Source organism: Taudactylus pleione, unplaced genomic scaffold, assembly GCF_031769625.1.
Source record: "Taudactylus pleione unplaced genomic scaffold, aTauple2 ptg002003l, whole genome shotgun sequence".
NCBI classification, from domain to species: domain Eukaryota; kingdom Metazoa; phylum Chordata; class Amphibia; order Anura; family Myobatrachidae; genus Taudactylus; species Taudactylus pleione.
The window spans coordinates 43,850-65,302 of NW_028286399.1; the positions used below are offsets into that span (position 1 = coordinate 43,850).

General features: G+C 56.8%; 15 non-coding genes across 15 annotated transcripts; all 15 read left to right on the plus strand.

The window, feature by feature from the left end:
• Positions 1-986: 986 nt before the first annotated feature.
• Positions 987-1,150, plus strand: LOC148435758 (U1 spliceosomal RNA). The gene has a single exon (XR_015876544.1). It is a non-coding gene; the product is annotated as a U1 spliceosomal RNA (small nuclear RNA).
• A 1,272-nt stretch (positions 1,151-2,422) lies between these two features.
• On the plus strand, positions 2,423-2,586 carry LOC148435759 (U1 spliceosomal RNA). The gene has a single exon (XR_015876561.1). It is a non-coding gene; the product is annotated as a U1 spliceosomal RNA (small nuclear RNA).
• A 1,272-nt stretch (positions 2,587-3,858) lies between these two features.
• Positions 3,859-4,022, plus strand: LOC148435760 (U1 spliceosomal RNA). Its single transcript, XR_015876545.1, has one exon. It is a non-coding gene; the product is annotated as a U1 spliceosomal RNA (small nuclear RNA).
• Positions 4,023-5,294: 1,272 nt separating this feature from the next.
• On the plus strand, positions 5,295-5,458 carry LOC148435761 (U1 spliceosomal RNA). The gene has a single exon (XR_015876556.1). It is a non-coding gene; the product is annotated as a U1 spliceosomal RNA (small nuclear RNA).
• Positions 5,459-6,726: 1,268 nt separating this feature from the next.
• Positions 6,727-6,890, plus strand: LOC148435762 (U1 spliceosomal RNA). Its single transcript, XR_015876566.1, has one exon. It is a non-coding gene; the product is annotated as a U1 spliceosomal RNA (small nuclear RNA).
• Positions 6,891-8,162: 1,272 nt separating this feature from the next.
• LOC148435763 (U1 spliceosomal RNA) lies at positions 8,163-8,326 on the plus strand. Its single transcript, XR_015876546.1, has one exon. It is a non-coding gene; the product is annotated as a U1 spliceosomal RNA (small nuclear RNA).
• Positions 8,327-9,586: 1,260 nt separating this feature from the next.
• Positions 9,587-9,750, plus strand: LOC148435764 (U1 spliceosomal RNA). Its single transcript, XR_015876547.1, has one exon. It is a non-coding gene; the product is annotated as a U1 spliceosomal RNA (small nuclear RNA).
• A 1,272-nt stretch (positions 9,751-11,022) lies between these two features.
• On the plus strand, positions 11,023-11,186 carry LOC148435765 (U1 spliceosomal RNA). Its single transcript, XR_015876549.1, has one exon. It is a non-coding gene; the product is annotated as a U1 spliceosomal RNA (small nuclear RNA).
• A 1,260-nt stretch (positions 11,187-12,446) lies between these two features.
• On the plus strand, positions 12,447-12,610 carry LOC148435766 (U1 spliceosomal RNA). Its single transcript, XR_015876550.1, has one exon. It is a non-coding gene; the product is annotated as a U1 spliceosomal RNA (small nuclear RNA).
• A 1,268-nt stretch (positions 12,611-13,878) lies between these two features.
• Positions 13,879-14,042, plus strand: LOC148435767 (U1 spliceosomal RNA). The gene has a single exon (XR_015876567.1). It is a non-coding gene; the product is annotated as a U1 spliceosomal RNA (small nuclear RNA).
• Positions 14,043-15,314: 1,272 nt separating this feature from the next.
• On the plus strand, positions 15,315-15,478 carry LOC148435768 (U1 spliceosomal RNA). Its single transcript, XR_015876551.1, has one exon. It is a non-coding gene; the product is annotated as a U1 spliceosomal RNA (small nuclear RNA).
• Positions 15,479-16,750: 1,272 nt separating this feature from the next.
• On the plus strand, positions 16,751-16,914 carry LOC148435769 (U1 spliceosomal RNA). Its single transcript, XR_015876552.1, has one exon. It is a non-coding gene; the product is annotated as a U1 spliceosomal RNA (small nuclear RNA).
• Positions 16,915-18,186: 1,272 nt separating this feature from the next.
• On the plus strand, positions 18,187-18,350 carry LOC148435770 (U1 spliceosomal RNA). Its single transcript, XR_015876553.1, has one exon. It is a non-coding gene; the product is annotated as a U1 spliceosomal RNA (small nuclear RNA).
• Positions 18,351-19,618: 1,268 nt separating this feature from the next.
• Positions 19,619-19,782, plus strand: LOC148435771 (U1 spliceosomal RNA). The gene has a single exon (XR_015876568.1). It is a non-coding gene; the product is annotated as a U1 spliceosomal RNA (small nuclear RNA).
• A 1,272-nt stretch (positions 19,783-21,054) lies between these two features.
• Positions 21,055-21,218, plus strand: LOC148435772 (U1 spliceosomal RNA). Its single transcript, XR_015876554.1, has one exon. It is a non-coding gene; the product is annotated as a U1 spliceosomal RNA (small nuclear RNA).
• The last annotated feature ends 235 nt before the right edge of the window (positions 21,219-21,453 follow it).

A 21,453-nucleotide genomic window follows, 5' to 3' on the forward strand; every position in this document is an offset into this window, starting at 1 on the left:
GACTCAAGACGCTTGCGCAGACCACCAATAACCGCTCTCCACTGCGTAACCTCTGCGTTGCGTCCGTCTCTCAATCAGGCCCTCGGTCTCTTAGGTTGTGAGCACCAGACACGAAGAGAGCCAGCCGGCAGCCCAAAGTACCGCACGGTGAGTGCAGCTGCCAGCAAGCCTGCGCAGCCGCACGGCGCCCCACACAAAGACAACGTTGAGGGGGAAGCCTAGCAATGGGGAGGGAGCATCGGATGCTCCCTCACCATCGCGGGGTTAAGCGTCAAACATCGGAACCACCTGACCGATGGTTCCGGCGAAACATCAAATGATTCCCCTCCCTACTTGGCCCCTGCGCCCTGTAAACTGCGCTTCCACCTTTCCCTCAGCGCCGCGCTCTGTCCTGACCTCTCCTCCTGTGTGTGCTTGCTGCATGCTTCCTTGCTGTTGTGCCATTCCAGCGTTCTTTGCGTAATCCCACCAATAGAGGGCGGTGCAGGACCCACACTTGTTTCACTTGCTTTGCAAAGCAGGCCTGGAGCTGTTGCACGGTCCAGCTGCTGCAAGAAATCAGCCTGAGTGCTTCAAGTGCTGTGGCTGCCCACCTTGATCCCCACGCAGGGCGGACTTGGGAGTCATCCAGACGGCACCCGTGAAAGCCCGCCGTGCCCCGCGCCCCCGGCACTTTTCCTGTTTCCTGTCCTTTTCCTTTCATACGCCGACGAGGCTCGCAGCCAGCTTTGGCCGACTGCTTGGATGACATCACCGTATGCAAATCCGTCTGCTGCAGTGTGCCCTGGGAATGCTTGCACTAGTTTGTGCGTATGTAGTTTGGGGGTGCTTCAGCAACAAGGCACCCTTCCAGGTGAAGAGATGTGGCCTCCCTGCAGTTGTTGACCTCAGCTGAGAGTTCGCTTCTCGCATGCTCCCCAGGTAAACCTCCTTCAGTTGACGGGGGTGTGCCCGAGCAGCGGGCCTCCCCAGCCCTAGTCCAACTCATACTTACCTGGCAGGGGAGATACCATGATCACGAAGGTGGTTCTCCCAGGGCGAGGCTCATCCATTGCACTCCGGGTGTGCTGACCCCTGCGATTTCCCCAAATGCGGGAAACTCGACTGCATAATTTGTGGTAGTGGGGGACTGCGTTCGCGCTTTCCCCTGATCATCTCTGGTAAAAATCAGCTTGGTTTTGTTTGAAAGCGTCTGTGTGTCTGCTGTGCTGGTGTCAACTCTGAAGCTTTGCTGGATGTGTCCACCCCCTCCCTTCTTTGCCCCGGGGATTGGACATTGAAAGGGAACGTTGCTAGTACTACTAGCCCCATGGTTTTAGCATTGCTCACAAAACATTGTTTGGGCCTAAGCATCGGTTCCGGGACCGATGTTTCTCTGGCCTTTTCTACTTAAGCATGTAACACACTAACTAGTACATTTCACCCGTGCGCAGCGGGACTCAAGACGCTTGCGCAGACCACCAATAACCGCTCTCCACTGCGTAACCTCTGCGTTGCGTCCGTCTCTCAATCAGGCCCTCGGTCTCTTAGGTTGTGAGCACCAGACACGAAGAGAGCCAGCCGGCAGCCCAAAGTACCGCACGGTGAGTGCAGCTGCCAGCAAGCCTGCGCAGCCGCACGGCGCCCCACACAAAGACAACGTTGAGGGGGAAGCCTAGCAATGGGGAGGGAGCATCGGATGCTCCCTCACCATCGCGGGGTTAAGCGTCAAACATCGGAACCACCTGACCGATGGTTCCGGCGAAACATCAAATGATTCCCCTCCCTACTTGGCCCCTGCGCCCTGTAAACTGCGCTTCCACCTTTCCCTCAGCGCCGCGCTCTGTCCTGACCTCTCCTCCTGTGTGTGCTTGCTGCATGCTTCCTTGCTGTTGTGCCATTCCAGCGTTCTTTGCGTAATCCCACCAATAGAGGGCGGTGCAGGACCCACACTTGTTTCACTTGCTTTGCAAAGCAGGCCTGGAGCTGTTGCACGGTCCAGCTGCTGCAAGAAATCAGCCTGAGTGCTTCAAGTGCTGTGGCTGCCCACCTTGATCCCCACGCAGGGCGGACTTGGGAGTCATCCAGACGGCACCCGTGAAAGCCCGCCGTGCCCCGCGCCCCCGGCACTTTTCCTGTTTCCTGTCCTTTTCCTTTCATACGCCGACGAGGCTCGCAGCCAGCTTTGGCCGACTGCTTGGATGACATCACCGTATGCAAATCCGTCTGCTGCAGTGTGCCCTGGGAATGCTTGCACTAGTTTGTGCGTATGTAGTTTGGGGGTGCTTCAGCAACAAGGCACCCTTCCAGGTGAAGAGATGTGGCCTCCCTGCAGTTGTTGACCTCAGCTGAGAGTTCGCTTCGCGCATGCTCCCCAGGTAAACCTCCTTCAGTTGACGGGGGTGTGCCCGAGCAGCGGGCCTCCCCAGCCCTAGTCCAACTCATACTTACCTGGCAGGGGAGATACCATGATCACGAAGGTGGTTCTCCCAGGGCGAGGCTCATCCATTGCACTCCGGGTGTGCTGACCCCTGCGATTTCCCCAAATGCGGGAAACTCGACTGCATAATTTGTGGTAGTGAGGGACTGCGTTCGCGCTTTCCCCTGATCATCTCTGGTAAAAATCAGCTTGGTTTTGTTTGAAAGCGTCTGTGTGTCTGCTGTGCTGGTGTCAACTCTGAAGCTTTGCTGGATGTGTCCACCCCCTCCCTTCTTTGCCCCGGGGATTGGACATTGAAAGGGAACGTTGCTAGTACTACTAGCCCCATGGTTTTAGCATTGCTCACAAAACATTGTTTGGGCCTAAGCATCGGTTCCGGGACCGATGTTTCTCTGGCCTTTTCTACTTAAGCATGTAACACACTAACTAGTACATTTCACCCGTGCGCAGCGGGACTCAAGACGCTTGCGCAGACCACCAATAACCGCTCTCCACTGCGTAACCTCTGCGTTGCGTCCGTCTCTCATTCAGGCCCTCGGTCTCTTAGGTTGTGAGCACCAGACACGAAGAGAGCCAGCCGGCAGCCCAAAGTACCGCACGGTGAGTGCAGCTGCCAGCAAGCCTGCGCAGCCGCACGGCGCCCCACACAAAGACAACGTTGAGGGGGAAGCCTAGCAATGGGGAGGGAGCATCGGATGCTCCCTCACCATCGCGGGGTTAAGCGTCAAACATCGGAACCACCTGACCGATGGTTCCGGCGAAACATCAAATGATTCCCCTCCCTACTTGGCCCCTGCGCCCTGTAAACTGCGCTTCCACCTTTCCCTCAGCGCCGCGCTCTGTCCTGACCTCTCCTCCTGTGTGTGCTTGCTGCATGCTTCCTTGCTGTTGTGCCATTCCAGCGTTCTTTGCGTAATCCCACCAATAGAGGGCGGTGCAGGACCCACACTTGTTTCACTTGCTTTGCAAAGCAGGCCTGGAGCTGTTGCACGGTCCAGCTGCTGCAAGAAATCAGCCTGAGTGCTTCAAGTGCTGTGGCTGCCCACCTTGATCCCCACGCAGGGCGGACTTGGGAGTCATCCAGACGGCACCCGTGAAAGCCCGCCGTGCCCCGCGCCCCCGGCACTTTTCCTGTTTCCTGTCCTTTTCCTTTCATACGCCGACGAGGCTCGCAGCCAGCTTTGGCCGACTGCTTGGATGACATCACCGTATGCAAATCCGTCTGCTGCAGTGTGCCCTGGGAATGCTTGCACTAGTTTGTGCGTATGTAGTTTGGGGGTGCTTCAGCAACAAGGCACCCTTCCAGGTGAAGAGATGTGGCCTCCCTGCAGTTGTTGACCTCAGCTGAGAGTTCGCTTCGCGCATGCTCCCCAGGTAAACCTCCTTCAGTTGACGGGGGTGTGCCCGAGCAGCGGGCCTCCCCAGCCCTAGTCCAACTCATACTTACCTGGCAGGGGAGATACCATGATCACGAAGGTGGTTCTCCCAGGGCGAGGCTCATCCATTGCACTCCGGGTGTGCTGACCCCTGCGATTTCCCCAAATGCGGGAAACTCGACTGCATAATTTGTGGTAGTGGGGGACTGCGTTCGCGCTTTCCCCTGATCATCTCTGGTAAAAATCAGCTTGGTTTTGTTTGAAAGCGTCTGTGTGTCTGCTGTGCTGGTGTCAACTCTGAAGCTTTGCTGGATGTGTCCACCCCCTCCCTTCTTTGCCCCGGGGATTGGACATTGAAAGGGAACGTTGCTAGTACTACTAGCCCCATGGTTTTAGCATTGCTCACAAAACATTGTTTGGGCCTAAGCATCGGTTCCGGGACCGATGTTTCTCTGGCCTTTTCTACTTAAGCATGTAACACACTAACTAGTACATTTCACCCGTGCGCAGCGGGACTCAAGACGCTTGCGCAGACCACCAATAACCGCTCTCCACTGCGTAACCTCTGCGTTGCGTCCGTCTCTCAATCAGGCCCTCGGTCTCTTAGGTTGTGAGCACCAGACACGAAGAGAGCCAGCCGGCAGCCCAAAGTACCGCACGGTGAGTGCAGCTGCCAGCAAGCCTGCGCAGCCGCACGGCGCCCCACACAAAGACAACGTTGAGGGGGAAGCCTAGCAATGGGGAGGGAGCATCGGATGCTCCCTCACCATCGCGGGGTTAAGCGTCAAACATCGGAACCACCTGACCGATGGTTCCGGCGAAACATCAAATGATTCCCCTCCCTACTTGGCCCCTGCGCCCTGTAAACTGCGCTTCCACCTTTCCCTCAGCGCCGCGCTCTGTCCTGACCTCTCCTCCTGTGTGTGCTTGCTGCATGCTTCCTTGCTGTTGTGCCATTCCAGCGTTCTTTGCGTAATCCCACCAATAGAGGGCGGTGCAGGACCCACACTTGTTTCACTTGCTTTGCAAAGCAGGCCTGGAGCTGTTGCACGGTCCAGCTGCTGCAAGAAATCAGCCTGAGTGCTTCAAGTGCTGTGGCTGCCCACCTTGATCCCCACGCAGGGCGGACTTGGGAGTCATCCAGACGGCACCCGTGAAAGCCCGCCGTGCCCCGCGCCCCCGGCACTTTTCCTGTTTCCTGTCCTTTTCCTTTCATACGCCGACGAGGCTCGCAGCCAGCTTTGGCCGACTGCTTGGATGACATCACCGTATGCAAATCCGTCTGCTGCAGTGTGCCCTGGGAATGCTTGCACTAGTTTGTGCGTATGTAGTTTGGGGGTGCTTCAGCAACAAGGCACCCTTCCAGGTGAAGAGATGTGGCCTCCCTGCAGTTGTTGACCTCAGCTGAGAGTTCGCTTCGCGCATGCTCCCCAGGTAAACCTCCTTCAGTTGACGGGGGTGTGCCCGAGCAGCGGGCCTCCCCAGCCCTAGTCCAACTCATACTTACCTGGCAGGGGAGATACCATGATCACGAAGGTGGTTCTCCCAGGGCGAGGCTCATCCATTGCACTCCGGGTGTGCTGACCCCTGCGATTTCCCCAAATGCGGGAAACTCGACTGCATAATTTGTGGTAGTGGGGGACTGCGTTTGCGCTTTCCCCTGATCATCTCTGGTAAAAATCAGCTTGGTTTTGTTTGAAAGCGTCTGTGTGTCTGCTGTGCTGGTGTCAACTCTGAAGCTTTGCTGGATGTGTCCACCCCCTCCCTTCTTTGCCCCGGGGATTGGACATTGAAAGGGAACGTTGCTAGTACTACTAGCCCCATGGTTTTAGCATTGCTCACAAAACATTGTTTGGGCCTAAGCATCGGTTCCGGGACCGATGTTTCTCTGGCCTTTTCTACTTAAGCATGTAACACACTAACTAGTACATTTCACCCGTGCGCAGCGGGACTCAAGACGCTTGCGCAGACCACCAATAACCGCTCTCCACTGCGTAACCTCTGCGTTGCGTCCGTCTCTCATTCAGGCCCTCGGTCTCTTAGGTTGTGAGCACCAGACACGAAGAGAGCCAGCCGGCAGCCCAAAGTACCGCACGGTGAGTGCAGCTGCCAGCAAGCCTGCGCAGCCGCACGGCGCCCCACACAAAGACAACGTTGAGGGGGAAGCCTAGCAATGGGGAGGGAGCATCGGATGCTCCCTCACCATCGCGGGGTTAAGCGTCAAACATCGGAACCACCTGACCGATGGTTCCGGCGAAACATCAAATGATTCCCCTCCCTACTTGGCCCCTGCGCCCTGTAAACTGCGCTTCCACCTTTCCCTCAGCGCCGCGCTCTGTCCTGACCTCTCCTCCTGTGTGTGCTTGCTGCATGCTTCCTTGCTGTTGTGCCATTCCAGCGTTCTTTGCGTAATCCCACCAATAGAGGGCGGTGCAGGACCCACACTTGTTTCACTTGCTTTGCAAAGCAGGCCTGGAGCTGTTGCACGGTCCAGCTGCTGCAAGAAATCAGCCTGAGTGCTTCAAGTGCTGTGGCTGCCCACCTTGATCCCCACGCAGGGCGGACTTGGGAGTCATCCAGACGGCACCCGTGAAAGCCCGCCGTGCCCCGCGCCCCCGGCACTTTTCCTGTTTCCTGTCCTTTTCCTTTCATACGCCGACGAGGCTCGCAGCCAGCTTTGGCCGACTGGATGACATCACCGTATGCAAATCCGTCTGCTGCAGTGTGCCCTGGGAATGCTTGCACTAGTTTGTGCGTATGTAGTTTGGGGGTGCTTCAGCAACAAGGCACCCTTCCAGGTGAAGAGATGTGGCCTCCCTGCAGTTGTTGACCTCAGCTGAGAGTTCGCTTCGCGCATGCTCCCCAGGTAAACCTCCTTCAGTTGACGGGGGTGTGCCCGAGCAGCGGGCCTCCCCAGCCCTAGTCCAACTCATACTTACCTGGCAGGGGAGATACCATGATCACGAAGGTGGTTCTCCCAGGGCGAGGCTCATCCATTGCACTCCGGGTGTGCTGACCCCTGCGATTTCCCCAAATGCGGGAAACTCGACTGCATAATTTGGGGTAGTGGGGGACTGCGTTCGCGCTTTCCCCTGATCATCTCTGGTAAAAATCAGCTTGGTTTTGTTTGAAAGCGTCTGTGTGTCTGCTGTGCTGGTGTCAACTCTGAAGCTTTGCTGGATGTGTCCACCCCCTCCCTTCTTTGCCCCGGGGATTGGACATTGAAAGGGAACGTTGCTAGTACTACTAGCCCCATGGTTTTAGCATTGCTCACAAAACATTGTTTGGGCCTAAGCATCGGTTCCGGGACCGATGTTTCTCTGGCCTTTTCTACTTAAGCATGTAACACACTAACTAGTACATTTCACCCGTGCGCAGCGGGACTCAAGACGCTTGCGCAGACCACCAATAACCGCTCTCCACTGCGTAACCTCTGCGTTGCGTCCGTCTCTCATTCAGGCCCTCGGTCTCTTAGGTTGTGAGCACCAGACACGAAGAGAGCCAGCCGGCAGCCCAAAGTACCGCACGGTGAGTGCAGCTGCCAGCAAGCCTGCGCAGCCGCACGGCGCCCCACACAAAGACAACGTTGAGGGGGAAGCCTAGCAATGGGGAGGGAGCATCGGATGCTCCCTCACCATCGCGGGGTTAAGCGTCAAACATCGGAACCACCTGACCGATGGTTCCGGCGAAACATCAAATGATTCCCCTCCCTACTTGGCCCCTGCGCCCTGTAAACTGCGCTTCCACCTTTCCCTCAGCGCCGCGCTCTGTCCTGACCTCTCCTCCTGTGTGTGCTTGCTGCATGCTTCCTTGCTGTTGTGCCATTCCAGCGTTCTTTGCGTAATCCCACCAATAGAGGGCGGTGCAGGACCCACACTTGTTTCACTTGCTTTGCAAAGCAGGCCTGGAGCTGTTGCACGGTCCAGCTGCTGCAAGAAATCAGCCTGAGTGCTTCAAGTGCTGTGGCTGCCCACCTTGATCCCCACGCAGGGCGGACTTGGGAGTCATCCAGACGGCACCCGTGAAAGCCCGCCGTGCCCCGCGCCCCCGGCACTTTTCCTGTTTCCTGTCCTTTTCCTTTCATACGCCGACGAGGCTCGCAGCCAGCTTTGGCCGACTGCTTGGATGACATCACCGTATGCAAATCCGTCTGCTGCAGTGTGCCCTGGGAATGCTTGCACTAGTTTGTGCGTATGTAGTTTGGGGGTGCTTCAGCAACAAGGCACCCTTCCAGGTGAAGAGATGTGGCCTCCCTGCAGTTGTTGACCTCAGCTGAGAGTTCGCTTCGCGCATGCTCCCCAGGTAAACCTCCTTCAGTTGACGGGGGTGTGCCCGAGCAGCGGGCCTCCCCAGCCCTAGTCCAACTCATACTTACCTGGCAGGGGAGATACCATGATCACGAAGGTGGTTCTCCCAGGGCGAGGCTCATCCATTGCACTCCGGGTGTGCTGACCCCTGCGATTTCCCCAAATGCGGGAAACTCGACTGCATAATTTGTGGTAGTGGGGGACTGCGTTCGCGCTTTCCCCTGATCATCTCTGGTAAAAATCAGCTTGGTTTTGTTTGAAAGCGTCTGTGTGTCTGCTGTGCTGGTGTCAACTCTGAAGCTTTGCTGGATGTGTCCACCCCCTCCCTTCTTTGCCCCGGGGATTGGACATTGAAAGGGAACGTTGCTAGTACTACTAGCCCCATGGTTTTAGCATTGCTCACAAAACATTGTTTGGGCCTAAGCATCGGTTCCGGGACCGATGTTTCTCTGGCCTTTTCTACTTAAGCATGTAACACACTAACTAGTACATTTCACCCGTGCGCAGCGGGACTCAAGACGCTTGCGCAGACCACCAATAACCGCTCTCCACTGCGTAACCTCTGCGTTGCGTCCGTCTCTCAATCAGGCCCTCGGTCTCTTAGGTTGTGAGCACCAGACACGAAGAGAGCCAGCCGGCAGCCCAAAGTACCGCACGGTGAGTGCAGCTGCCAGCAAGCCTGCGCAGCCGCACGGCGCCCCACACAAAGACAACGTTGAGGGGGAAGCCTAGCAATGGGGAGGGAGCATCGGATGCTCCCTCACCATCGCGGGGTTAAGCGTCAAACATCGGAACCACCTGACCGATGGTTCCGGCGAAACATCAAATGATTCCCCTCCCTACTTGGCCCCTGCGCCCTGTAAACTGCGCTTCCACCTTTCCCTCAGCGCCGCGCTCTGTCCTGACCTCTCCTCCTGTGTGTGCTTGCTGCATGCTTCCTTGCTGTTGTGCCATTCCAGCGTTCTTTGCGTAATCCCACCAATAGAGGGCGGTGCAGGACCCACACTTGTTTCACTTGCTTTGCAAAGCAGGCCTGGAGCTGTTGCACGGTCCAGCTGCTGCAAGAAATCAGCCTGAGTGCTTCAAGTGCTGTGGCTGCCCACCTTGATCCCCACGCAGGGCGGACTTGGGAGTCATCCAGACGGCACCCGTGAAAGCCCGCCGTGCCCCGCGCCCCCGGCACTTTTCCTGTTTCCTGTCCTTTTCCTTTCATACGCCGACGAGGCTCGCAGCCAGCTTTGGCCGACATCACCGTATGCAAATCCGTCTGCTGCAGTGTGCCCTGGGAATGCTTGCACTAGTTTGTGCGTATGTAGTTTGGGGGTGCTTCAGCAACAAGGCACCCTTCCAGGTGAAGAGATGTGGCCTCCCTGCAGTTGTTGACCTCAGCTGAGAGTTCGCTTCGCGCATACTCCCCAGGTAAACCTCCTTCAGTTGACGGGGGTGTGCCCGAGCAGCGGGCCTCCCCAGCCCTAGTCCAACTCATACTTACCTGGCAGGGGAGATACCATGATCACGAAGGTGGTTCTCCCAGGGCGAGGCTCATCCATTGCACTCCGGGTGTGCTGACCCCTGCGATTTCCCCAAATGCGGGAAACTCGACTGCATAATTTGTGGTAGTGGGGGACTGCGTTCGCGCTTTCCCCTGATCATCTCTGGTAAAAATCAGCTTGGTTTTGTTTGAAAGCGTCTGTGTGTCTGCTGTGCTGGTGTCAACTCTGAAGCTTTGCTGGATGTGTCCACCCCCTCCCTTCTTTGCCCCGGGGATTGGACATTGAAAGGGAACGTTGCTAGTACTACTAGCCCCATGGTTTTAGCATTGCTCACAAAACATTGTTTGGGCCTAAGCATCGGTTCCGGGACCGATGTTTCTCTGGCCTTTTCTACTTAAGCATGTAACACACTAACTAGTACATTTCACCCGTGCGCAGCGGGACTCAAGACGCTTGCGCAGACCACCAATAACCGCTCTCCACTGCGTAACCTCTGCGTTGCGTCCGTCTCTCATTCAGGCCCTCGGTCTCTTAGGTTGTGAGCACCAGACACGAAGAGAGCCAGCCGGCAGCCCAAAGTACCGCACGGTGAGTGCAGCTGCCAGCAAGCCTGCGCAGCCGCACGGCGCCCCACACAAAGACAACGTTGAGGGGGAAGCCTAGCAATGGGGAGGGAGCATCGGATGCTCCCTCACCATCGCGGGGTTAAGCGTCAAACATCGGAACCACCTGACCGATGGTTCCGGCGAAACATCAAATGATTCCCCTCCCTACTTGGCCCCTGCGCCCTGTAAACTGCGCTTCCACCTTTCCCTCAGCGCCGCGCTCTGTCCTGACCTCTCCTCCTGTGTGTGCTTGCTGCATGCTTCCTTGCTGTTGTGCCATTCCAGCGTTCTTTGCGTAATCCCACCAATAGAGGGCGGTGCAGGACCCACACTTGTTTCACTTGCTTTGCAAAGCAGGCCTGGAGCTGTTGCACGGTCCAGCTGCTGCAAGAAATCAGCCTGAGTGCTTCAAGTGCTGTGGCTGCCCACCTTGATCCCCACGCAGGGCGGACTTGGGAGTCATCCAGACGGCACCCGTGAAAGCCCGCCGTGCCCCGCGCCCCCGGCACTTTTCCTGTTTCCTGTCCTTTTCCTTTCATACGCCGACGAGGCTCGCAGCCAGCTTTGGCCGACTGCTTGGATGACATCACCGTATGCAAATCCGTCTGCTGCAGTGTGCCCTGGGAATGCTTGCACTAGTTTGTGCGTATGTAGTTTGGGGGTGCTTCAGCAACAAGGCACCCTTCCAGGTGAAGAGATGTGGCCTCCCTGCAGTTGTTGACCTCAGCTGAGAGTTCGCTTCGCGCATGCTCCCCAGGTAAACCTCCTTCAGTTGACGGGGGTGTGCCCGAGCAGCGGGCCTCCCCAGCCCTAGTCCAACTCATACTTACCTGGCAGGGGAGATACCATGATCACGAAGGTGGTTCTCCCAGGGCGAGGCTCATCCATTGCACTCCGGGTGTGCTGACCCCTGCGATTTCCCCAAATGCGGGAAACTCGACTGCATAATTTGTGGTAGTGGGGGACTGCGTTCGCGCTTTCCCCTGATCATCTCTGGTAAAAATCAGCTTGGTTTTGTTTGAAAGCGTCTGTGTGTCTGCTGTGCTGGTGTCAACTCTGAAGCTTTGCTGGATGTGTCCACCCCCTCCCTTCTTTGCCCCGGGGATTGGACATTGAAAGGGAACGTTGCTAGTACTACTAGCCCCATGGTTTTAGCATTGCTCACAAAACATTGTTTGGGCCTAAGCATCGGTTCCGGGACCGATGTTTCTCTGGCCTTTTCTACTTAAGCATGTAACACACTAACTAGTACATTTCACCCGTGCGCAGCGGGACTCAAGACGCTTGCGCAGACCACCAATAACCGCTCTCCACTGCGTAACCTCTGCGTTGCGTCCGTCTCTCAATCAGGCCCTCGGTCTCTTAGGTTGTGAGCACCAGACACGAAGAGAGCCAGCCGGCAGCCCAAAGTACCGCACGGTGAGTGCAGCTGCCAGCAAGCCTGCGCAGCCGCACGGCGCCCCACACAAAGACAACGTTGAGGGGGAAGCCTAGCAATGGGGAGGGAGCATCGGATGCTCCCTCACCATCGCGGGGTTAAGCGTCAAACATCGGAACCACCTGACCGATGGTTCCGGCGAAACATCAAATGATTCCCCTCCCTACTTGGCCCCTGCGCCCTGTAAACTGCGCTTCCACCTTTCCCTCAGCGCCGCGCTCTGTCCTGACCTCTCCTCCTGTGTGTGCTTGCTGCATGCTTCCTTGCTGTTGTGCCATTCCAGCGTTCTTTGCGTAATCCCACCAATAGAGGGCGGTGCAGGACCCACACTTGTTTCACTTGCTTTGCAAAGCAGGCCTGGAGCTGTTGCACGGTCCAGCTGCTGCAAGAAATCAGCCTGAGTGCTTCAAGTGCTGTGGCTGCCCACCTTGATCCCCACGCAGGGCGGACTTGGGAGTCATCCAGACGGCACCCGTGAAAGCCCGCCGTGCCCCGCGCCCCCGGCACTTTTCCTGTTTCCTGTCCTTTTCCTTTCATACGCCGACGAGGCTCGCAGCCAGCTTTGGCCGACATCACCGTATGCAAATCCGTCTGCTGCAGTGTGCCCTGGGAATGCTTGCACTAGTTTGTGCGTATGTAGTTTGGGGGTGCTTCAGCAACAAGGCACCCTTCCAGGTGAAGAGATGTGGCCTCCCTGCAGTTGTTGACCTCAGCTGAGAGTTCGCTTCGCGCATACTCCCCAGGTAAACCTCCTTCAGTTGACGGGGGTGTGCCCGAGCAGCGGGCCTCCCCAGCCCTAGTCCAACTCATACTTACCTGGCAGGGGAGATACCATGATCACGAAGGTGGTTCTCCCAGGGCGAGGCTCATCCATTGCACTCCGGGTGTGCTGACCCCTGCGATTTCCCCAAATGCGGGAAACTCGACTGCATAATTTGTGGTAGTGGGGGACTGCGTTCGCGCTTTCCCCTGATCATCTCTGGTAAAAATCAGCTTGGTTTTGTTTGAAAGCGTCTGTGTGTCTGCTGTGCTGGTGTCAACTCTGAAGCTTTGCTGGATGTGTCCACCCCCTCCCTTCTTTGCCCCGGGGATTGGACATTGAAAGGGAACGTTGCTAGTACTACTAGCCCCATGGTTTTAGCATTGCTCACAAAACATTGTTTGGGCCTAAGCATCGGTTCCGGGACCGATGTTTCTCTGGCCTTTTCTACTTAAGCATGTAACACACTAACTAGTACATTTCACCCGTGCGCAGCGGGACTCAAGACGCTTGCGCAGACCACCAATAACCGCTCTCCACTGCGTAACCTCTGCGTTGCGTCCGTCTCTCATTCAGGCCCTCGGTCTCTTAGGTTGTGAGCACCAGACACGAAGAGAGCCAGCCGGCAGCCCAAAGTACCGCACGGTGAGTGCAGCTGCCAGCAAGCCTGCGCAGCCGCACGGCGCCCCACACAAAGACAACGTTGAGGGGGAAGCCTAGCAATGGGGAGGGAGCATCGGATGCTCCCTCACCATCGCGGGGTTAAGCGTCAAACATCGGAACCACCTGACCGATGGTTCCGGCGAAACATCAAATGATTCCCCTCCCTACTTGGCCCCTGCGCCCTGTAAACTGCGCTTCCACCTTTCCCTCAGCGCCGCGCTCTGTCCTGACCTCTCCTCCTGTGTGTGCTTGCTGCATGCTTCCTTGCTGTTGTGCCATTCCAGCGTTCTTTGCGTAATCCCACCAATAGAGGGCGGTGCAGGACCCACACTTGTTTCACTTGCTTTGCAAAGCAGGCCTGGAGCTGTTGCACGGTCCAGCTGCTGCAAGAAATCAGCCTGAGTGCTTCAAGTGCTGTGGCTGCCCACCTTGATCCCCACGCAGGGCGGACTTGGGAGTCATCCAGACGGCACCCGTGAAAGCCCGCCGTGCCCCGCGCCCCCGGCACTTTTCCTGTTTCCTGTCCTTTTCCTTTCATACGCCGACGAGGCTCGCAGCCAGCTTTGGCCGACTGGATGACATCACCGTATGCAAATCCGTCTGCTGCAGTGTGCCCTGGGAATGCTTGCACTAGTTTGTGCGTATGTAGTTTGGGGGTGCTTCAGCAACAAGGCACCCTTCCAGGTGAAGAGATGTGGCCTCCCTGCAGTTGTTGACCTCAGCTGAGAGTTCACTTCGCGCATGCTCCCCAGGTAAACCTCCTTCAGTTGACGGGGGTGTGCCCGAGCAGCGGGCCTCCCCAGCCCTAGTCCAATTCATACTTACCTGGCAGGGGAGATACCATGATCACGAAGGTGGTTCTCCCAGGGCGAGGCTCATCCATTGCACTCCGGGTGTGCTGACCCCTGCGATTTCCCCAAATGCGGGAAACTCGACTGCATAATTTGGGGTAGTGGGGGACTGCGTTCGCGCTTTCCCCTGATCATCTCTGGTAAAAATCAGCTTGGTTTTGTTTGAAAGCGTCTGTGTGTCTGCTGTGCTGGTGTCAACTCTGAAGCTTTGCTGGGTGTGTCCACCCCCTCCCTTCTTTGCCCCGGGGATTGGACATTGAAAGGGAACGTTGCTAGTACTACTAGCCCCATGGTTTTAGCATTGCTCACAAAACATTGTTTGGGCCTAAGCATCGGTTCCGGGACCGATGTTTCTCTGGCCTTTTCTACTTAAGCATGTAACACACTAACTAGTACATTTCACCCGTGCGCAGCGGGACTCAAGACGCTTGCGCAGACCACCAATAACCGCTCTCCACTGCGTAACCTCTGCGTTGCGTCCGTCTCTCATTCAGGCCCTCGGTCTCTTAGGTTGTGAGCACCAGACACGAAGAGAGCCAGCCGGCAGCCCAAAGTACCGCACGGTGAGTGCAGCTGCCAGCAAGCCTGCGCAGCCGCACGGCGCCCCACACAAAGACAACGTTGAGGGGGAAGCCTAGCAATGGGGAGGGAGCATCGGATGCTCCCTCACCATCGCGGGGTTAAGCGTCAAACATCGGAACCACCTGACCGATGGTTCCGGCGAAACATCAAATGATTCCCCTCCCTACTTGGCCCCTGCGCCCTGTAAACTGCGCTTCCACCTTTCCCTCAGCGCCGCGCTCTGTCCTGACCTCTCCTCCTGTGTGTGCTTGCTGCATGCTTCCTTGCTGTTGTGCCATTCCAGCGTTCTTTGCGTAATCCCACCAATAGAGGGCGGTGCAGGACCCACACTTGTTTCACTTGCTTTGCAAAGCAGGCCTGGAGCTGTTGCACGGTCCAGCTGCTGCAAGAAATCAGCCTGAGTGCTTCAAGTGCTGTGGCTGCCCACCTTGATCCCCACGCAGGGCGGACTTGGGAGTCATCCAGACGGCACCCGTGAAAGCCCGCCGTGCCCCGCGCCCCCGGCACTTTTCCTGTTTCCTGTCCTTTTCCTTTCATACGCCGACGAGGCTCGCAGCCAGCTTTGGCCGACTGCTTGGATGACATCACCGTATGCAAATCCGTCTGCTGCAGTGTGCCCTGGGAATGCTTGCACTAGTTTGTGCGTATGTAGTTTGGGGGTGCTTCAGCAACAAGGCACCCTTCCAGGTGAAGAGATGTGGCCTCCCTGCAGTTGTTGACCTCAGCTGAGAGTTCGCTTCGCGCATGCTCCCCAGGTAAACCTCCTTCAGTTGACGGGGGTGTGCCCGAGCAGCGGGCCTCCCCAGCCCTAGTCCAACTCATACTTACCTGGCAGGGGAGATACCATGATCACGAAGGTGGTTCTCCCAGGGCGAGGCTCATCCATTGCACTCCGGGTGTGCTGACCCCTGCGATTTCCCCAAATGCGGGAAACTCGACTGCATAATTTGTGGTAGTGGGGGACTGCGTTCGCGCTTTCCCCTGATCATCTCTGGTAAAAATCAGCTTGGTTTTGTTTGAAAGCGTCTGTGTGTCTGCTGTGCTGGTGTCAACTCTGAAGCTTTGCTGGATGTGTCCACCCCCTCCCTTCTTTGCCCCGGGGATTGGACATTGAAAGGGAACGTTGCTAGTACTACTAGCCCCATGGTTTTAGCATTGCTCACAAAACATTGTTTGGGCCTAAGCATCGGTTCCGGGACCGATGTTTCTCTGGCCTTTTCTACTTAAGCATGTAACACACTAACTAGTACATTTCACCCGTGCGCAGCGGGACTCAAGACGCTTGCGCAGACCACCAATAACCGCTCTCCACTGCGTAACCTCTGCGTTGCGTCCGTCTCTCAATCAGGCCCTCGGTCTCTTAGGTTGTGAGCACCAAACACGAAGAGAGCCAGCCGGCAGCCCAAAGTACCGCACGGTGAGTGCAGCTGCCAGCAAGCCTGCGCAGCCGCACGGCGCCCCACACAAAGACAACGTTGAGGGGGAAGCCTAGCAATGGGGAGGGAGCATCGGATGCTCCCTCACCATCGCGGGGTTAAGCGTCAAACATCGGAACCACCTGACCGATGGTTCCGGCGAAACATCAAATGATTCCCCTCCCTACTTGGCCCCTGCGCCCTGTAAACTGCGCTTCCACCTTTCCCTCAGCGCCGCGCTCTGTCCTGACCTCTCCTCCTGTGTGTGCTTGCTGCATGCTTCCTTGCTGTTGTGCCATTCCAGCGTTCTTTGCGTAATCCCACCAATAGAGGGCGGTGCAGGACCCACACTTGTTTCACTTGCTTTGCAAAGCAGGCCTGGAGCTGTTGCACGGTCCAGCTGCTGCAAGAAATCAGCCTGAGTGCTTCAAGTGCTGTGGCTGCCCACCTTGATCCCCACGCAGGGCGGACTTGGGAGTCATCCAGACGGCACCCGTGAAAGCCCGCCGTGCCCCGCGCCCCCGGCACTTTTCCTGTTTCCTGTCCTTTTCCTTTCATACGCCGACGAGGCTCGCAGCCAGCTTTGGCCGACTGCTTGGATGACATCACCGTATGCAAATCCGTCTGCTGCAGTGTGCCCTGGGAATGCTTGCACTAGTTTGTGCGTATGTAGTTTGGGGGTGCTTCAGCAACAAGGCACCCTTCCAGGTGAAGAGATGTGGCCTCCCTGCAGTTGTTGACCTCAGCTGAGAGTTCGCTTCGCGCATGCTCCCCAGGTAAACCTCCTTCAGTTGACGGGGGTGTGCCCGAGCAGCGGGCCTCCCCAGCCCTAGTCCAACTCATACTTACCTGGCAGGGGAGATACCATGATCACGAAGGTGGTTCTCCCAGGGCGAGGCTCATCCATTGCACTCCGGGTGTGCTGACCCCTGCGATTTCCCCAAATGCGGGAAACTCGACTGCATAATTTGTGGTAGTGGGGGACTGCGTTCGCGCTTTCCCCTGATCATCTCTGGTAAAAATCAGCTTGGTTTTGTTTGAAAGCGTCTGTGTGTCTGCTGTGCTGGTGTCAACTCTGAAGCTTTGCTGGATGTGTCCACCCCCTCCCTTCTTTGCCCCGGGGATTGGACATTGAAAGGGAACGTTGCTAGTACTACTAGCCCCATGGTTTTAGCATTGCTCACAAAACATTGTTTGGGCCTAAGCATCGGTTCCGGGACCGATGTTTCTCTGGCCTTTTCTACTTAAGCATGTAACACACTAACTAGTACATTTCACCCGTGCGCAGCGGGACTCAAGACGCTTGCGCAGACCACCAATAACCGCTCTCCACTGCGTAACCTCTGCGTTGCGTCCGTCTCTCAATCAGGCCCTCGGTCTCTTAGGTTGTGAGCACCAGACACGAAGAGAGCCAGCCGGCAGCCCAAAGTACCGCACGGTGAGTGCAGCTGCCAGCAAGCCTGCGCAGCCGCACGGCGCCCCACACAAAGACAACGTTGAGGGGGAAGCCTAGCAATGGGGAGGGAGCATCGGATGCTCCCTCACCATCGCGGGGTTAAGCGTCAAACATCGGAACCACCTGACCGATGGTTCCGGCGAAACATCAAATGATTCCCCTCCCTACTTGGCCCCTGCGCCCTGTAAACTGCGCTTCCACCTTTCCCTCAGCGCCGCGCTCTGTCCTGACCTCTCCTCCTGTGTGTGCTTGCTGCATGCTTCCTTGCTGTTGTGCCATTCCAGCGTTCTTTGCGTAATCCCACCAATAGAGGGCGGTGCAGGACCCACACTTGTTTCACTTGCTTTGCAAAGCAGGCCTGGAGCTGTTGCACGGTCCAGCTGCTGCAAGAAATCAGCCTGAGTGCTTCAAGTGCTGTGGCTGCCCACCTTGATCCCCACGCAGGGCGGACTTGGGAGTCATCCAGACGGCACCCGTGAAAGCCCGCCGTGCCCCGCGCCCCCGGCACTTTTCCTGTTTCCTGTCCTTTTCCTTTCATACGCCGACGAGGCTCGCAGCCAGCTTTGGCCGACTGCTTGGATGACATCACCGTATGCAAATCCGTCTGCTGCAGTGTGCCCTGGGAATGCTTGCACTAGTTTGTGCGTATGTAGTTTGGGGGTGCTTCAGCAACAAGGCACCCTTCCAGGTGAAGAGATGTGGCCTCCCTGCAGTTGTTGACCTCAGCTGAGAGTTCGCTTCGCGCATGCTCCCCAGGTAAACCTCCTTCAGTTGACGGGGGTGTGCCCGAGCAGCGGGCCTCCCCAGCCCTAGTCCAACTCATACTTACCTGGCAGGGGAGATACCATGATCACGAAGGTGGTTCTCCCAGGGCGAGGCTCATCCATTGCACTCCGGGTGTGCTGACCCCTGCGATTTCCCCAAATGCGGGAAACTCGACTGCATAATTTGTGGTAGTGGGGGACTGCGTTCGCGCTTTCCCCTGATCATCTCTGGTAAAAATCAGCTTGGTTTTGTTTGAAAGCGTCTGTGTGTCTGCTGTGCTGGTGTCAACTCTGAAGCTTTGCTGGATGTGTCCACCCCCTCCCTTCTTTGCCCCGGGGATTGGACATTGAAAGGGAACGTTGCTAGTACTACTAGCCCCATGGTTTTAGCATTGCTCACAAAACATTGTTTGGGCCTAAGCATCGGTTCCGGGACCGATGTTTCTCTGGCCTTTTCTACTTAAGCATGTAACACACTAACTAGTACATTTCACCCGTGCGCAGCGGGACTCAAGACGCTTGCGCAGACCACCAATAACCGCTCTCCACTGCGTAACCTCTGCGTTGCGTCCGTCTCTCATTCAGGCCCTCGGTCTCTTAGGTTGTGAGCACCAGACACGAAGAGAGCCAGCCGGCAGCCCAAAGTACCGCACGGTGAGTGCAGCTGCCAGCAAGCCTGCGCAGCCGCACGGCGCCCCACACAAAGACAACGTTGAGGGGGAAGCCTAGCAATGGGGAGGGAGCATCGGATGCTCCCTCACCATCGCGGGGTTAAGCGTCAAACATCGGAACCACCTGACCGATGGTTCCGGCGAAACATCAAATGATTCCCCTCCCTACTTGGCCCCTGCGCCCTGTAAACTGCGCTTCCACCTTTCCCTCAGCGCCGCGCTCTGTCCTGACCTCTCCTCCTGTGTGTGCTTGCTGCATGCTTCCTTGCTGTTGTGCCATTCCAGCGTTCTTTGCGTAATCCCACCAATAGAGGGCGGTGCAGGACCCACACTTGTTTCACTTGCTTTGCAAAGCAGGCCTGGAGCTGTTGCACGGTCCAGCTGCTGCAAGAAATCAGCCTGAGTGCTTCAAGTGCTGTGGCTGCCCACCTTGATCCCCACGCAGGGCGGACTTGGGAGTCATCCAGACGGCACCCGTGAAAGCCCGCCGTGCCCCGCGCCCCCGGCACTTTTCCTGTTTCCTGTCCTTTTCCTTTCATACGCCGACGAGGCTCGCAGCCAGCTTTGGCCGACTGGATGACATCACCGTATGCAAATCCGTCTGCTGCAGTGTGCCCTGGGAATGCTTGCACTAGTTTGTGCGTATGTAGTTTGGGGGTGCTTCAGCAACAAGGCACCCTTCCAGGTGAAGAGATGTGGCCTCCCTGCAGTTGTTGACCTCAGCTGAGAGTTCGCTTCGCGCATGCTCCCCAGGTAAACCTCCTTCAGTTGACGGGGGTGTGCCCGAGCAGCGGGCCTCCCCAGCCCTAGTCCAATTCATACTTACCTGGCAGGGGAGATACCATGATCACGAAGGTGGTTCTCCCAGGGCGAGGCTCATCCATTGCACTCCGGGTGTGCTGACCCCTGCGATTTCCCCAAATGCGGGAAACTCGACTGCATAATTTGGGGTAGTGGGGGACTGCGTTCGCGCTTTCCCCTGATCATCTCTGGTAAAAATCAGCTTGGTTTTGTTTGAAAGCGTCTGTGTGTCTGCTGTGCTGGTGTCAACTCTGAAGCTTTGCTGGGTGTGTCCACCCCCTCCCTTCTTTGCCCCGGGGATTGGACATTGAAAGGGAACGTTGCTAGTACTACTAGCCCCATGGTTTTAGCATTGCTCACAAAACATTGTTTGGGCCTAAGCATCGGTTCCGGGACCGATGTTTCTCTGGCCTTTTCTACTTAAGCATGTAACACACTAACTAGTACATTTCACCCGTGCGCAGCGGGACTCAAGACGCTTGCGCAGACCACCAATAACCGCTCTCCACTGCGTAACCTCTGCGTTGCGTCCGTCTCTCATTCAGGCCCTCGGTCTCTTAGGTTGTGAGCACCAGACACGAAGAGAGCCAGCCGGCAGCCCAAAGTACCGCACGGTGAGTGCAGCTGCCAGCAAGCCTGCGCAGCCGCACGGCGCCCCACACAAAGACAACGTTGAGGGGGAAGCCTAGCAATGGGGAGGGAGCATCGGATGCTCCCTCACCATCGCGGGGTTAAGCGTCAAACATCGGAACCACCTGACCGATGGTTCCGGCGAAACATCAAATGATTCCCCTCCCTACTTGGCCCCTGCGCCCTGTAAACTGCGCTTCCACCTTTCCCTCAGCGCCGCGCTCTGTCCTGACCTCTCCTCCTGTGTGTGCTTGCTGCATGCTTCCTTGCTGTTGTGCCATTCCAGCGTTCTTTGCGTAATCCCACCAATAGAGGGCGGTGCAGGACCCACACTTGTTTCACTTGCTTTGCAAAGCAGGCCTGGAGCTGTTGCACGGTCCAGCTGCTGCAAGAAATCAGCCTGAGTGCTTCAAGTGCTGTGGCTGCCCACCTTGATCCCCACGCAGGGCGGACTTGGGAGTCATCCAGACGGCACCCGTGAAAGCCCGCCGTGCCCCGCGCCCCCGGCACTTTTCCTGTTTCCTGTCCTTTTCCTTTCATACGCCGACGAGGCTCGCAGCCAGCTTTGGCCGACTGCTTGGATGACATCACCGTATGCAAATCCGTCTGCTGCAGTGTGCCCTGGGAATGCTTGCACTAGTTTGTGCGTATGTAGTTTGGGGGTGCTTCAGCAACAAGGCACCCTTCCAGGTGAAGAGATGTGGCCTCCCTGCAGTTGTTGACCTCAGCTGAGAGTTCGCTTCGCGCATGCTCCCCAGGTAAACCTCCTTCAGTTGACGGGGGTGTGCCCGAGCAGCGGGCCTCCCCAGCCCTAGTCCAACTCATACTTACCTGGCAGGGGAGATACCATGATCACGAAGGTGGTTCTCCCAGGGCGAGGCTCATCCATTGCACTCCGGGTGTGCTGACCCCTGCGATTTCCCCAAATGCGGGAAACTCGACTGCATAATTTGTGGTAGTGGGGGACTGCGTTCGCGCTTTCCCCTGATCATCTCTGGTAAAAATCAGCTTGGTTTTGTTTGAAAGCGTCTGTGTGTCTGCTGTGCTGGTGTCAACTCTGAAGCTTTGCTGGATGTGTCCACCCCCTCCCTTCTTTGCCCCGGGGATTGGACATTGAAAGGGAACGTTGCTAGTACTACTAGCCCCATGGTTTTAGCATTGCTCACAAAACATTGTTTGGGCCTAAGCATCGGTTCCGGGACCGATGTTTCTCTGGCCTTTT